The 13,442-nt window shown below is 34.3% G+C and overlaps 1 pseudogene; it reads left to right on the top strand.

The window, feature by feature from the left end:
• The first annotated feature begins 334 nt into the window (after positions 1-334).
• Positions 335-13,374, top strand: LOC110634788 (annexin Gh1-like; annotated as a pseudogene).
• Positions 13,375-13,442: the final 68 nt, after the last annotated feature.

Raw genomic sequence — 13,442 nt, 5'->3', positions numbered from 1 at the left:
CATTCGAATTCAGTGTGTAAGAATTAGAAGTTTTCTTCCCTGATCCAGAACTCTCATTTTTCTTTTCATCAGCCATGGCTCCGATATCATGTAAAAGAACTAAGAAATTTTGGAATAAGAATTCTGATATTTATTGCCCCAAAAATTAAAGATATATATAAAAAATTACAGCTAACAAATAGGTTCCTAATCTAGCTAAACTACCAAAATTGTATCAGAATCATACAACAAAAGGTAAGAATAGATATGTACATAAAAATTCCTAAACAAATGCCCTAAATAAATGCAAAATAAATGGCAGCTAACAACTGCCTTTCCAATAGGAATAATAATAATGTTGAGTACTACTATATCAATATGGGTCACAGAATGCTGCTCAGCTCAACGCAAGCTGATCAGGTAGACTTATGCTGAAACCTACGGAGAAGATCCCCTAAAGGCATTGGGTAGGGAACTTTCTAATGACTTTAAGGTCAGATTTTGAATGCATTTGCTTGTAGCTATTGGCTTTAGTTAGGAATATCTTTCCAATAGACTCCTGCATTAGAGAAGGTAATTATTTTAGTTGATGGAAAGAGAATATTAATTAATCAAGCGGATGATTTCCTAAATTATGCGTATATGCTTTTCCAAATTGTTTATCATTAGAAAGTGGCGCTGCCCTAAACACTTGGTCCCTCTGAACACGATATATTTTTAGCCAATGAGGCAACTAAGAGATGGATTTCAATCAATCAGGTTCTTATGGAAATTGCCTGCATAAGATCTTCAAATGAACTGCTTCAGGCAAGACAGGCATATCATGCTCATTATAAGAAGTCCCTTGAAGAGGATTTTGCATGGGAAATGACCGTACAAGTGCATTTTAACAAACAAATTATTGAAAAAGTGTATAATTTCAGTTATTTATCAAAACGATGTAAAAATGAAAAGGGAGGCAGAAAAACGCTAGTATTAGTAGCGTCCAGAGGGTGATTTCCTGAGTTGACCAACGGCCACAAAAAACGCGAGTATGAATAGCATCCTTGCACATAAAAACGCCAGTATAAATGACGTCCAAAACGCACAATGCCAAAACGCCACTAATAATGGCGTCCAAGCCCAGGACGCTACTATTAGTAACGTCCCAAGCGCCGCCACCGCCTTCATTTATATTTTTTGAATATTCCAAGCCCAACACGCTACTATTAGCAATGTCCAAGGCGTCGCCACCACCCCCACCCTTCATTTATATTTTTTAAATATTTTTGATTTTATTTTTGTGAAATATTGTATTTATACATTATAAAAAAAATTATAGATAAAAAATTAGATTAATGGCTTATTAGTATTGTAAATATATGTATTTGAATTTAAATTTGTGAAAATATGTATTTTAATTTGTTTTTTAATACTCATTTATTTTTTAAATAGTAATATAACATCTAAAGTGTAATTATAATTATGATTATACATTGTTAAAAAAAATAGATTTACAGATAAAAAAATATTGTGTTAGAAAGATTAATGTCTTATTAACATATTGGAAAATTTTTAAATATTATGTAAAATATGTTGTCTTTATTGAATGAAAATATAAATATATAACATTTAAATCAGTATATTTTTTATGAAGAATATTTTTTATTTTAAAATTTTAATATTTTAGTATGATAAATGAAAATTTTAATATTTAAATTTTTTATATACACCAAATTAGGTACACTGCACAATATGTTATGCACGCGACTTTTAGTAGCGTTCCCATAAAACATTTGTATAAGTTAGAAATATTAAATTATAATATTTTCATCATCATATTGTATGAGTAAAAAGCAAATATTGTAGATATAAAAGGAAAATTGAAGATATAAATTAAGAGAAATATATAAAATAGCAGAACGTTTAAAACATGTAATATAATAAAATAAAAATAAAAGTAACAACATATTTAATATATTAAATAAGACAAGTATAAAAATAAGTCATGTGCCACAGCCAAGTCTCCTTATATGTCGCCTCGGTCAAAGAACTCGATATTGTCCCCTTTCTTCCTAATCTGGTGGATCACCTTGTGCATCTTGGGGTTGGTTAGGTTCTCCTTGTTCTCGTCTTGATGATTCCCCTCTTGCAGCAGAATGCAAACCACTTTGTTCATAGTTTCCAACTAATCCCACACCAGAAGGAATATGGCCTAAGGAACCAGAGTAATATGGTGCAAAGAGTTGTTTTGAACCATATGCACCAAATGGATGGGAAATATAATGTGATGGGGCAATACTAGATGGTCTGCCAAATGGAGCAAATAAGCCACTAGATGGTGTTTGCGGCTGTTGACTCTCAATGAAGTCAAATGTGGCTCTGTTGTGCATGTGAGATTGGTATGACATCCATTTAGCTGTTGGGCCAGGGACTGATGGGCCAGACACCCAATCACTGTATTATGTTGGGATACTTTCTGAATATGGTTGGAAAATGGTGGACGGACCAGGATTAGACAGTTCAGGTGGCATGGGAACAGGATTAAAAGGATCAGGGCAATAAGGGTGGAATGTAACAGGTGGAGGCAAAACATCACGAAGCGGCGATTGTGGATGAACTGGCTGTTGTTGACGTCGAGCAAGACGTGATCGACATTGTCTATGTGAGGGCTCAGGCTGCTCAACTGGTTGCTCCTCTTCTAATTCATCTATGAAAGTTGCTGCTTGAGGTGCAAGCTGATGAGGAGGCATCAGACCAAGGCGACTTTCTTGCTCTAGAGTATTCATCATATTCCTCAGTGTACGCCTAACTTCCTCAACATTTTCAGTTGATGGGTTCTGTAATTTTAGCAAACAATCCTCAATTCCATCCTCCTGTTAAAAAAAAAACATATATGTAATAAATAAAATTTTATTGCACCAAATTATTTAATGAATAATAGTAACATGTGTTCGAAATTATTACCACAGAACCAATAGCAGCTCCACTGATTGAGATCCAACATCTAGCAACTCGGCGATACCACTCCATATATTCAGAATGATGGTGGAGTGGTTGTACCATTTGTTGCCCTTGAACAATAAATTGTTGTCGCCTATTCCAACGATTAATATAGGTGGCATGGTGGTGCTCCCAATTACTCTCACTCAATTGGAGAGTAATCTCGTGCAACTCGTCTATTTGCATCGGTGGCCGTGGAATAGGTTGAACCAATCCAAACTGGCGAAGCACCCTATCAGGCTGGGGCTATTCAACAATGTGAAAAAAACTAATGGAACCACTGCCTTCCAGATGGGATGACCTTGAACATAAATGTCTGGAAGGTCATCCAACAATTCATCAGTATATGGTTCTCATGTAATCTGTAAGTTAATGGTCATAACACATTAAGTAAGGATAAATGTAAAGCAAAATATAAATGAATGTTTTAACTATAATTATGGAAGTGTAGTTTACATCTTGAGGGCGCATCCGGTCAAGGTTGTACCGGATTTATGGTAGTACATGGGTTATAACTTCAGTAATTTGTCTAGCCCGACTCCACCTATTAGTTGAAAAGAAAAATTGAGATGTAATGCAATAAAAATGAAATGAAACCTTTCTTAATTGTTATTAATATAAAAGTATAGGGACATACCTTGCACCTAGTGGTGCATCATCAGGTGCTGCTGGATCTCTTAATGATAGAGATATTATTTTAAATCTCTCCCAGACCCAGATCTGCAACAGAAATAGTGGTCCTAAAATCTCCTTTATTTCAGTGACTGCAACACGACATAGCTCCCAGTAAAGAAAGGCTAAGCATGCTCCCCCCCAACTATATATTGTAGCTTCCCTCAAGTTCTAAAAGTGGAAGGAACATCAAGTTCACACGTGAGTTTGTTTTATCAGAAAAAATGGAACCGATGAGTCGTAATATATAGGCTCGTGCATGGCGTAAAACAGTTAAGTCATCTGCAAACTATGGAATATCTCCAAACTCATCAACTAATCATGATAATTTTAGTGTATGTCCTCTAATCATAGCCTGGGGTGGTCTAACGCCCAAAAGCATCTCACAAACTGCTGGCCAGTCGGCCCTTGACCTCCCAGTAACTGGAGAACCATCAACTGGCAAACCAGAAATAATGCCTACATCTTGTAAAGTGATTGTATACTCACTAATTGGCATCATGAATGTATGAGTCTCCGGTCGCCATCGCTCTACAAAGGCACTAATTAGGTGCCAGTCAAGAGCGAAGAATCCTAGTTGAGCAATTCCAGTAAATCCAGAATCTATTAGATGGGGTACTATTCTTTCGTTAATGTTAGCATGTAAGATATTCCCTTGCCTCCTACAGGTAAGCACTTCATGCTCAAGTATACCATTCCAAATTGCTTTAGAACGGTGCTGTGACTGGAGACGAAGAAGTTGTGGATCAATTGGACCTAGCATTATGTAATCTCTCCTTTGTTGTTCTCTTGCTATACCTATTCTTTGTGGCAAATATACATTTAAAAATATAGAATTTCACAACTATATTAATGCATATATTTTTATTGCACAATGTTTCAAACATTTAACAAAGGAATTTTATAAACAAACATTTTACTTCATGCGTTAATTATAATAATTCAATACATAGGTAATATAAACATAGATGCAAAATATAGTTTCATACATAAAGAAAATATGTACATATTATTCATGATATTACAACTAACTAGGTCAGCCTAACTATTTTCTTCACTGGACATGATTTAATTAGTTCATCATAAAGGTATTTGTCTAATTTATAATCGATTTTAGGTAACATAGGCTTCACTAGACTATATCTGTTACTATAATGCATCTTTATATCAGTGGACCAACACATAGTCCTGTTGGCAACCCAAGTAGTATACTCTTTCACAAAGTGTTTAAGTAGTAGTAAATATGATGGGGTATGGTTCGCTTCCAATTTTCGCCGTACGCGATCGAGTATGCCCTTATCTTGTACAGAACTAAATGCTGACCTCAAAGCCAAATATCTAGATTTATCTGTTAATAGTTCTCCTTCCCATATAATTTATTGAATTAGCCCGTTCACCCTTATCATATGCATCATAAGGCAAAGTAGGTAATCCCCTGTGGTTGAGATTGTTATTTCCATAGGTAGATCAACTAAATTCTTAAACATAGCATGCACCCTTGCCCATTGTGCTTGACTGACTATCCTTTTAGGAGTTTACATTATATGAGCCATTATTTAATGTAACACGACTGCAACACATAAATAAGAAAATAAATAAATTATTAACAGTCAATCAAAAACAAATACATCAAAAGTAAACAAATAATAATTAAAAATCCCTTCCATTTATGTCACAATTAGAAATTATAAAGATTAAGTTCACATTGAATTGTACTATATCTAGCAATAAGGGGGTAAGCAACGAGGGAGATAATGTACAAAATCACTATCGTCATCTTCACTAAAATCAGAAATGTCATCATCCTGAATGTTTAAGATAGCTTCACCTATGCTATTAAATTCATCCATATTTATGAATGTCATTCGTTGTTTGTGAAACACTTTTAGACGATTATTCATTATCTCATTCTCAACACACAATTGTGCTTTAACTTTCTGGATACCATCGGTTGAATTCCTTTCTATTTCAGCTGATCGAACCTTTGGGATGGGTAAATCATGAAATGTATATTATGCTTCCAATTCACAACGTGTCTCCCATAATCTATCCCATTCATGCTTTTCAGCAATTCTAACTTTTCCAAAATCTGAAATATTCCTTGAATGCTTACCTATAAATATATGATTTGTGAATCCTTGTTGTAGACATGCATAATACTTTTGGTTAACAAAAGCTCTTTTATGACCATACCATGTGCATCCATTAGGGTCTGTATATTTGTCCACAATATTTTCACATGATTTTTTATTTAAATTGTTTGGATGTCTCTCATGTGATGATACAAAATTCATCTTCCTTTGCATTAATCCTGTTACATTTACACACATACAAAGAAAACATAACAACAAACAATTTGTGCCAAAATAATATGGAAATTACAAATAATGAGATGATTTGTTCAATACAATGTATTTTAAAAACTATATAAAATTAATTTTTGGTGGTTTGTCCCACAGAACAACTCTTTTTTGTGTGCCCTTGTTGAAGACAGAGCGAACATTTGGTTTTAGACGTCTCTCCAATTTTTCCACTAACCATCCAATCCATTTCATTCTTCCTTCTTAATGACTTCGGTCTTCCTCTCGGCCTTTTATGTGCTGGATTAGGTACTAGAATTGGATTATTGTCTATCAGCTAATTATCATGATGTCCAAGTGCATGAAATTTCCACTCATAGGACTTAAGCGTTCGTTCCAATGTATAATAATTTGAAACGTATTATTCATAATCAATAGACATTGATTGGCATGCTGCAGTCACATGGCCACATGGAATTCGATACTCTTGAAACTTTCCACATGTGCATGTCCTTTCATTAAGTTTCACTACAAACTTCTTTCCAGATCCACCATTCCAAACTTCAAATTCACCACAATCGCGGTTAAATAACCGAACATGAAGTGAGTTTGCTATATTTAAATTTTCAATTAAAACTTGATGACATACTGGTGTAAATTTAAAGCCAAGTTGCAGTTGCTCGCAAAACGCCGTGAGCAACTGTGTCAAAATATTCGACATACTAGAAAAATATTTTCTCAACCATAACAGTTATTGGTAATGCACAGATCCCATTTAGCATTCCATTTACCGACTCAACGGTGTTAGTTATCATCGAGCCATACCGTTTCCCTCCATCATGAGAACGTGTCCATTTTTCCAATGGTATCTTTAAGGCCTATTCATATGTGTCTGAATGCCCGATCTTAATTGTCTCCATGGCCTCATAAAATTTCTTTTTCTGTATTTGATGGGCTGTGTAAAAAAACAATGTCAATTGTTTATAGTACATAACATTGATAATTCAATGTTAGTGAAAAGAAGTAATAATCTTACACAACTAACCTGCCTTTCGGAGAGCTTCTTTCATGTAAGTATTTTTAAACTTCGCGTTATAATTACTGAGGATATGTCTTAAGCAATATTGATGATGTCCATCAGAAAGCTGCCACCAATCTTGCTGCATTGCCTTTTTTATAGCAATATGTCTATCTGATATAACACAAATACCTTTCCGATCTGTCACAAAAACCCTCAAACAAGACATAAACCAATCCCAATTCCTTGTGTTTTCACAATCAACTATTGCCCATGCAATTGGGAAAATATGATTATTGCCGTCTAATGTCGTTGCACAAAATAAACACCCTTTGTACTTTCCATATAAAAACGTCGAATCTACGAAAATAACTGGTCTACAGTGCTTGAATCCTTCAATTGTTTGTTTATATGCCCAAAACATTCTATCGAAAATTCGATATTCGGGATTTAACTTATTATTAACAAAAAGAGGGTCATCTTCAATCAGAAACGAGCACTCAGGGTTATGTTTGCACAAGGCATTCATGAATTGCCGCAATCTTCCATAAGATTCCTCCCAACCACCAAAGATCTTGAAAACTGCATCGTGTCTAGCCTTCCACGTCTTCCGATAACTCGGCATATATTCGACCTTATCTTTAATTTTCGCTTATAACGCATAGGGGTGAGCAATCGGTTCAAACCGAATCGAACCGAATTAAATTATAAAAATCAAATCGTTAATTTTAGAAACCGAACCGAACCGAAATCGGTAAAAAATCAAACCGAACCGCTTTATTTTGGTTCGGTTCGGTTTAAACCGATCGGTTTGATTTTTTATTATTTTTTAATTTAGACTTGATTTTCAAGTTATTTGGTCTAATTTTAACTTTGGTTTGAACCTAATAACCATTAATCAATGAAATTAAACAATTACAACTCAACTCAACTCAACTAAGCCTTTATCCCAAAAATTTGGGGTCGGCTATATGGATTCGCTTTTTCCACTCTGAACGATTTTGGGTTAAATCCTCAGAAATGTGTAATGCTTCTAAGTCATGCTGTACTACTCTCCTCCAAGTCAATTTAGGTCTACCCCTTTTTTTCTTTCTATCCTCTAGCCTAATGTGCTCTACTTGTCTAACTGGAGCCTCTGTATGTCTACGCTTCACATGACCAAACCACCTCAATCTTCCTTCTCTCAACTTATCTTCAATTGGCACCACTCCTACCTTTTCTCTAATACTTTCATTACGGACTTTATCTAGTCTAGTATGACCACTCATCCACCTTAACATTCTCATCTCTGCAACTCTTATCTTAGATGCATACGACTCTTTCAGTGCCCAACACTCACTACCATATAGCATAGCGTATGGTATGCGGTAAAATTTTCCTTTTAATTTATTGGGAATCTTACGATCACATAAAACTCCCGTGGCACGTCTCCACTTCAACCATCCGGCTTTAATCCTATGACTAACATCCTCCTCACATCCCCCATCTACTTGAAGGACTGAGCCTAGATATTTAAAGTGATTACTTTGGGACAGTGCCACTCCATTCAAACTAACTCCTTCTCTATCACTTTGGCCTTCATTGAACTTGCAATGCATGTATTCTCTTCGTTCTACTTAACTTAAAACCCTTTGACTCTAGAGTACTTCTCCAAAGTTCTAGCTTCCTATTGACTCCTTCTCGTGTCTCATCTATCGAACAATATCATCCGCAAACATCATGCACCAAGGAATACTCTCTTGTATATGTTTCAGTTCAACTAAAACTAATGTAAAAAGGTAAGGGCTTATGGCTGATCCTTGGTGTAATCCAATTGAGATCGGAAAATCTCTTGTGTCCCCTCCCACTGTGCGCACAATAGTAGTTGCTCCTTCATACATATCTTTCAATACTTGTATGTACCTAATAGATACCCTCTTTTGTTCTAACGCATTCCATAAAACCTCTCTTGGAACACTATCATAAGCCTTCTCCAAATCAATAAAAACCATGTGTAGATCTTTCTTCCCATCTCTATATTTCTCCATCAAGCTTCTAATGAGAAAGATCGCTTCCATAGTTGAACGACCAGGCATGAAACCAAATTGATTGAGAGAGATAGAAGTATCATGACGTAGTCGATACTCCACAACTCTCTCCCACAACTTCATAGTATGGCTCATGAGTTTAATTCCCCTATAGTTTGAGCAACTCTGTATGTCTTCCTTATTTTTAAAAATAGGTACTAAAATACTCTTCCTCCATTCATCAGGCATTTTCTTTGAGTTTAGAATCTTATTAATTCAAAAATCGATTCGGTTCGATTTGACTATATAAATCACTATTCAGTTCGGTTCGGTTTAACCGATTTTTTTCTCTTCAAAATCGAACAGAACTGAAATAACCGAAATTTTTATAAATTAAAACCGAACCGAACCGATTAAATTTTAAAATTGAACCGATTGAACCGAATTGACTCGGTTCGGTTCGATTTTTCGGTTTGAACTGAATTCTGCTCAGCCCTAGTAACGCAGCTATTTTGACACTTGGTTGTTCGAGTATTATAGCTTGGATGAACTTGGATATAAATCTACTATCCAATTGCACATGATCTTGTGATAGTGATAGATTAACACATGTATGGGGTCCATCATATCTGGTAATTTTCTATATGTCGCATCCTTCCCATCGTGATGCACGCAATCTCCACTTACAATTGCTTCTTATATCTTTGCACCTGATGACATATGTTCTACTCTTTGTCTTATCTGTACAAAACTCATGCTGCCTCCGTAAATGATATTCTTTGGCAGCTTTTTGGACAGCATCTCTAGAAGGGAATATCATTCCAACTTCAAACTCCTTTGATGGATCCCACATTGACGTACATGGCAATTTTGACCATGGATCAACAGTCAGTAATGAAGAATCTATTTCAGAGTAAGGTGGAGGAGGGACAACAGGCATTATTGGGTTTGCAATATGAGTGTTCTAGTACAAAGGCAACTCAAATACCATGTCAATTTCATGATCAACATCATCAATTACGTTCGTGTTGTCACTGTCAATCCAATCCTCATCAGAATCATCTTCGGTCTCATCATCATTTGGACAATAATCAGTGTCAGTACATTTTGAATCATTCTCCAATTGACTTTGACAATTGTATGCATCACTGGAACCAGCATTTGATGGTCCCGCTTCATCACCATTGCATGCGGATGCATTCGGTCGAAAAATGTCAACGTATAATTCAATCGATGACATTCCTCCAATTTGATCAATAAAATTAAACATAATGTTGACATCATAATTCTTAGCCAAACCCATGCACTCCCACTTGACAGAACCATCCCTTACAATGGGTTGTCTGAAACATATACTCGATATAAATTCACGTCCAGCTTTAAGGCCAATTCCCCTGACTATTTTCATACCAAAATTATCAAAATCCATGCATCTACAAATAGTAATGACTGTTGATGAACCCCCACAATAGTCATAGCCTTCATCATCCATAATAATATCTTCATCCCAATATACAGTAGCAAAAGCTGGAATTGACATTTTCTGATTAAAGAATAAGCTCAATTACTTAAATAGCCTTCCAAAAAAATTATCATTAATAGTATTCACTAAACATCTAAAAAAACAAAAAGGATCGAAATGAAGATCTAGTTCTATTTAACATTATATTTGTTGCAACAAAAAAATTTTAAATTAATCGATCCAGTTCGATCTGGTTCGATGCGATTCTATTTAAGATTAAAACTCAAAATCTTCACAGTAGGTTTGAATTGCTACAACTACCGACATCAACAGTTAGCTTCACGAAAAGCATTCAATTATATTTGTTGGAAAACTAAATATCCAGTTCAATTTCAGATCACAACTCCAAATTTTCAAATATTTTTATTTAACTAACTAAAATATTATATCATACTTAGAATTTAATTAATATACAACTTATTTTCGGCCATAATTTAATAACTTTTTTATGACAAAATATTACATTTTAATTAATATATCTATTACTATTTTTCAAAGCATTATGTAATTACTATATATATATATATATATATATAATTCTTATAAATTTTTTCTTGCTACTATAAAACTATTCAATAATTTGCTATAATTGTTTTTATATTTTATATTTTTAATAACTTCTACTAATTATCAAACTATTTACTATATTTCTCATATATATATATATACATATTTCTTTAACTAATTATTTTTATTTAACTTATTAAATTATTATGTGAAACTTAGAATTTAATTAATTGATATATATATAAGGGTTATTTTTTACCTTAATTTATTTACTTTTTTATGACAAATATTCCATTTTAATTAATATAAATTTTATTTTCGGACATTTATTTATAATTTTAACTTATTGTAATTTCGCTCCTTAACCTTTTACTAATTTTTTGAAAATTAAATATTATTTTACATTAAACTAACTTTTTTTTTATTAAACTTATATTACTAATTTTGATTAAATTTATTGTCGTTGGTCCATAACTTTTATGAAATCATTTTATAATTTCTCAAAATTTTTTACTATTATATATTTTAGATTTTTAATAACTTTTACTAATTATCAAACTATGTATTATATTTCTTTTATATATATATATATATATTTCCATTTTTTATATTATTAACATTACTTTCTATCATTTTTCATTTTTCAACTAACCTGTAAACTATATTTCTTTTTTACTCCTATGTATATAAAAATTACCCTATAGTCTAAATTATATAAAAAAAAATTACATACTAAAACAGATAAATATTTAAACAAATTAGCATATCTAAAATACTAAAATATAAGACACTAAATATAACACACTAAAACATAACAAAAACATATAAAATATAACACATTAAAACATATAAATTACACACTAAAACATTTTTAAAAAAAAATTTATCAACTTCATTCAAAAAAATTAGCATATTTCTATAAATAATGTACGATGTACCTATTTGTAGTAATGCACAAAGTTTTTTTTTGTCTGGCTGGTCCACCATTGGAGGTCTCCTTCTGGTTGCTGGTCCACCACCTGGGTTCAACAAGCAACACTCCACACACGACAATGGGGAGGGACAATGGAGAAGAGAGGGATGAGAGGAATGAGAGAATCACAGGGTTCAGAGGGTAAGTGAGAGAGACGATGAATGTGAAGGCAGACGGGAAATATGAAGTGCGCGATTATGAGTAGCGTCCCAGGAGCAACGATCATCTCTGACATGAAGGGATGTGACACCAAAACGCTACTATTAGTAGCATCCAAGCTGCGAATGCCACTATAAGAAGCGTCCGGACTGGCTGATGCGACAGCTCTCAACACATTTGCACGCCACTAATAGTCGCGTCCCAAGCTCGGCACATTCCTATAAGAAGCGTCCGGATGTACAGTGTTCTCCACATCGGCTCCCTCACCCCCTTTCGGTAAATTAGCTGCTGATCACTATTCTGATATTTTTTTTCTTCTGTTTAACACTAGTATGGTCAAAATCCCGATTTTGCACATCACACAACTGGGGACTTCCGCAAAGTAGAGCTCCTAGCAATACCTTGAATTTTAATATTTTTAATTGGATATTATCTTCTTTCCTGTCTTTTTGTGCGGGTGAATTATCATATCTGTGCTTTCCAGCCCCTTGTTTGCTCATGCCAATACGAGGGAGATGAGGTGAACAACCGAACATGACCCTCGCAAAAACAGAGGCTAAGCTTCTCTACGAGAAGATCTCCAAGGAGGCTACCTGTAGCAAAGCAAAGGTCAATGGCATTCTGAATCACTACAAAAAATGAGTTTGGCAATGATATCAACAAGGTATGGTAGAAATAAGCTTTATAATTTGCCAATCCAATAAGATAATTTTCTTAGGATTTTCATATATCTACCCCATATTCATTACAAACCATTTGGAAACAGGGAATTTCAACTTATTAGGAGCCCCGTTCTTGTGATTGTAATTTTTTTTTTTTTATTGATATGTTTGAATTGGCCTTTGTGTATGAAGCACTTGAAGACTGACCCCAAGGATGAATTCCTGGCGCTATTGAGGGCCACAGTGAAGTGCTTAACCCGCCCAGAGAAATATTTTGAGAAGGTTCTTCGTCTGGCTGTCAACAAAAGAGGAACAGATGAAGGAGCTCTGACTAGAGTTGTGACTACAAGGGCAGAGTTTAACTTGAAGATAATAAAAGATGAGTCCCAGCAAAGAAACAGTGTTCCATTGGACCGTGCCATTGTCAAGGACATCCATGGGGATTGTGAAAAGATGTTCCAGGCACTTATCGGATATAAGGAGGATTGAGCTGTTAACCTGTTTCAAAAGGCAATGTATCCATGATGATATTGATGTTAGCGGTTTCACCTTGCTGGATGTGGTTTCAAGAGGGAATAAATCATAGTTATTTCATGCGTTCTATTTTCAATAGTTTGGTTATGTTAAGCTGGTCTATGAAAACTTCACCCATCGTCACTTAA

Source organism: Hevea brasiliensis, chromosome 16 (assembly GCF_030052815.1).
Source record: "Hevea brasiliensis isolate MT/VB/25A 57/8 chromosome 16, ASM3005281v1, whole genome shotgun sequence".
Lineage (NCBI taxonomy): Eukaryota > Viridiplantae > Streptophyta > Magnoliopsida > Malpighiales > Euphorbiaceae > Hevea > Hevea brasiliensis.
The sequence above is the reverse complement of the archived record's forward strand: the minus strand, read 5'-3'. Positions and strand labels throughout refer to the sequence as shown.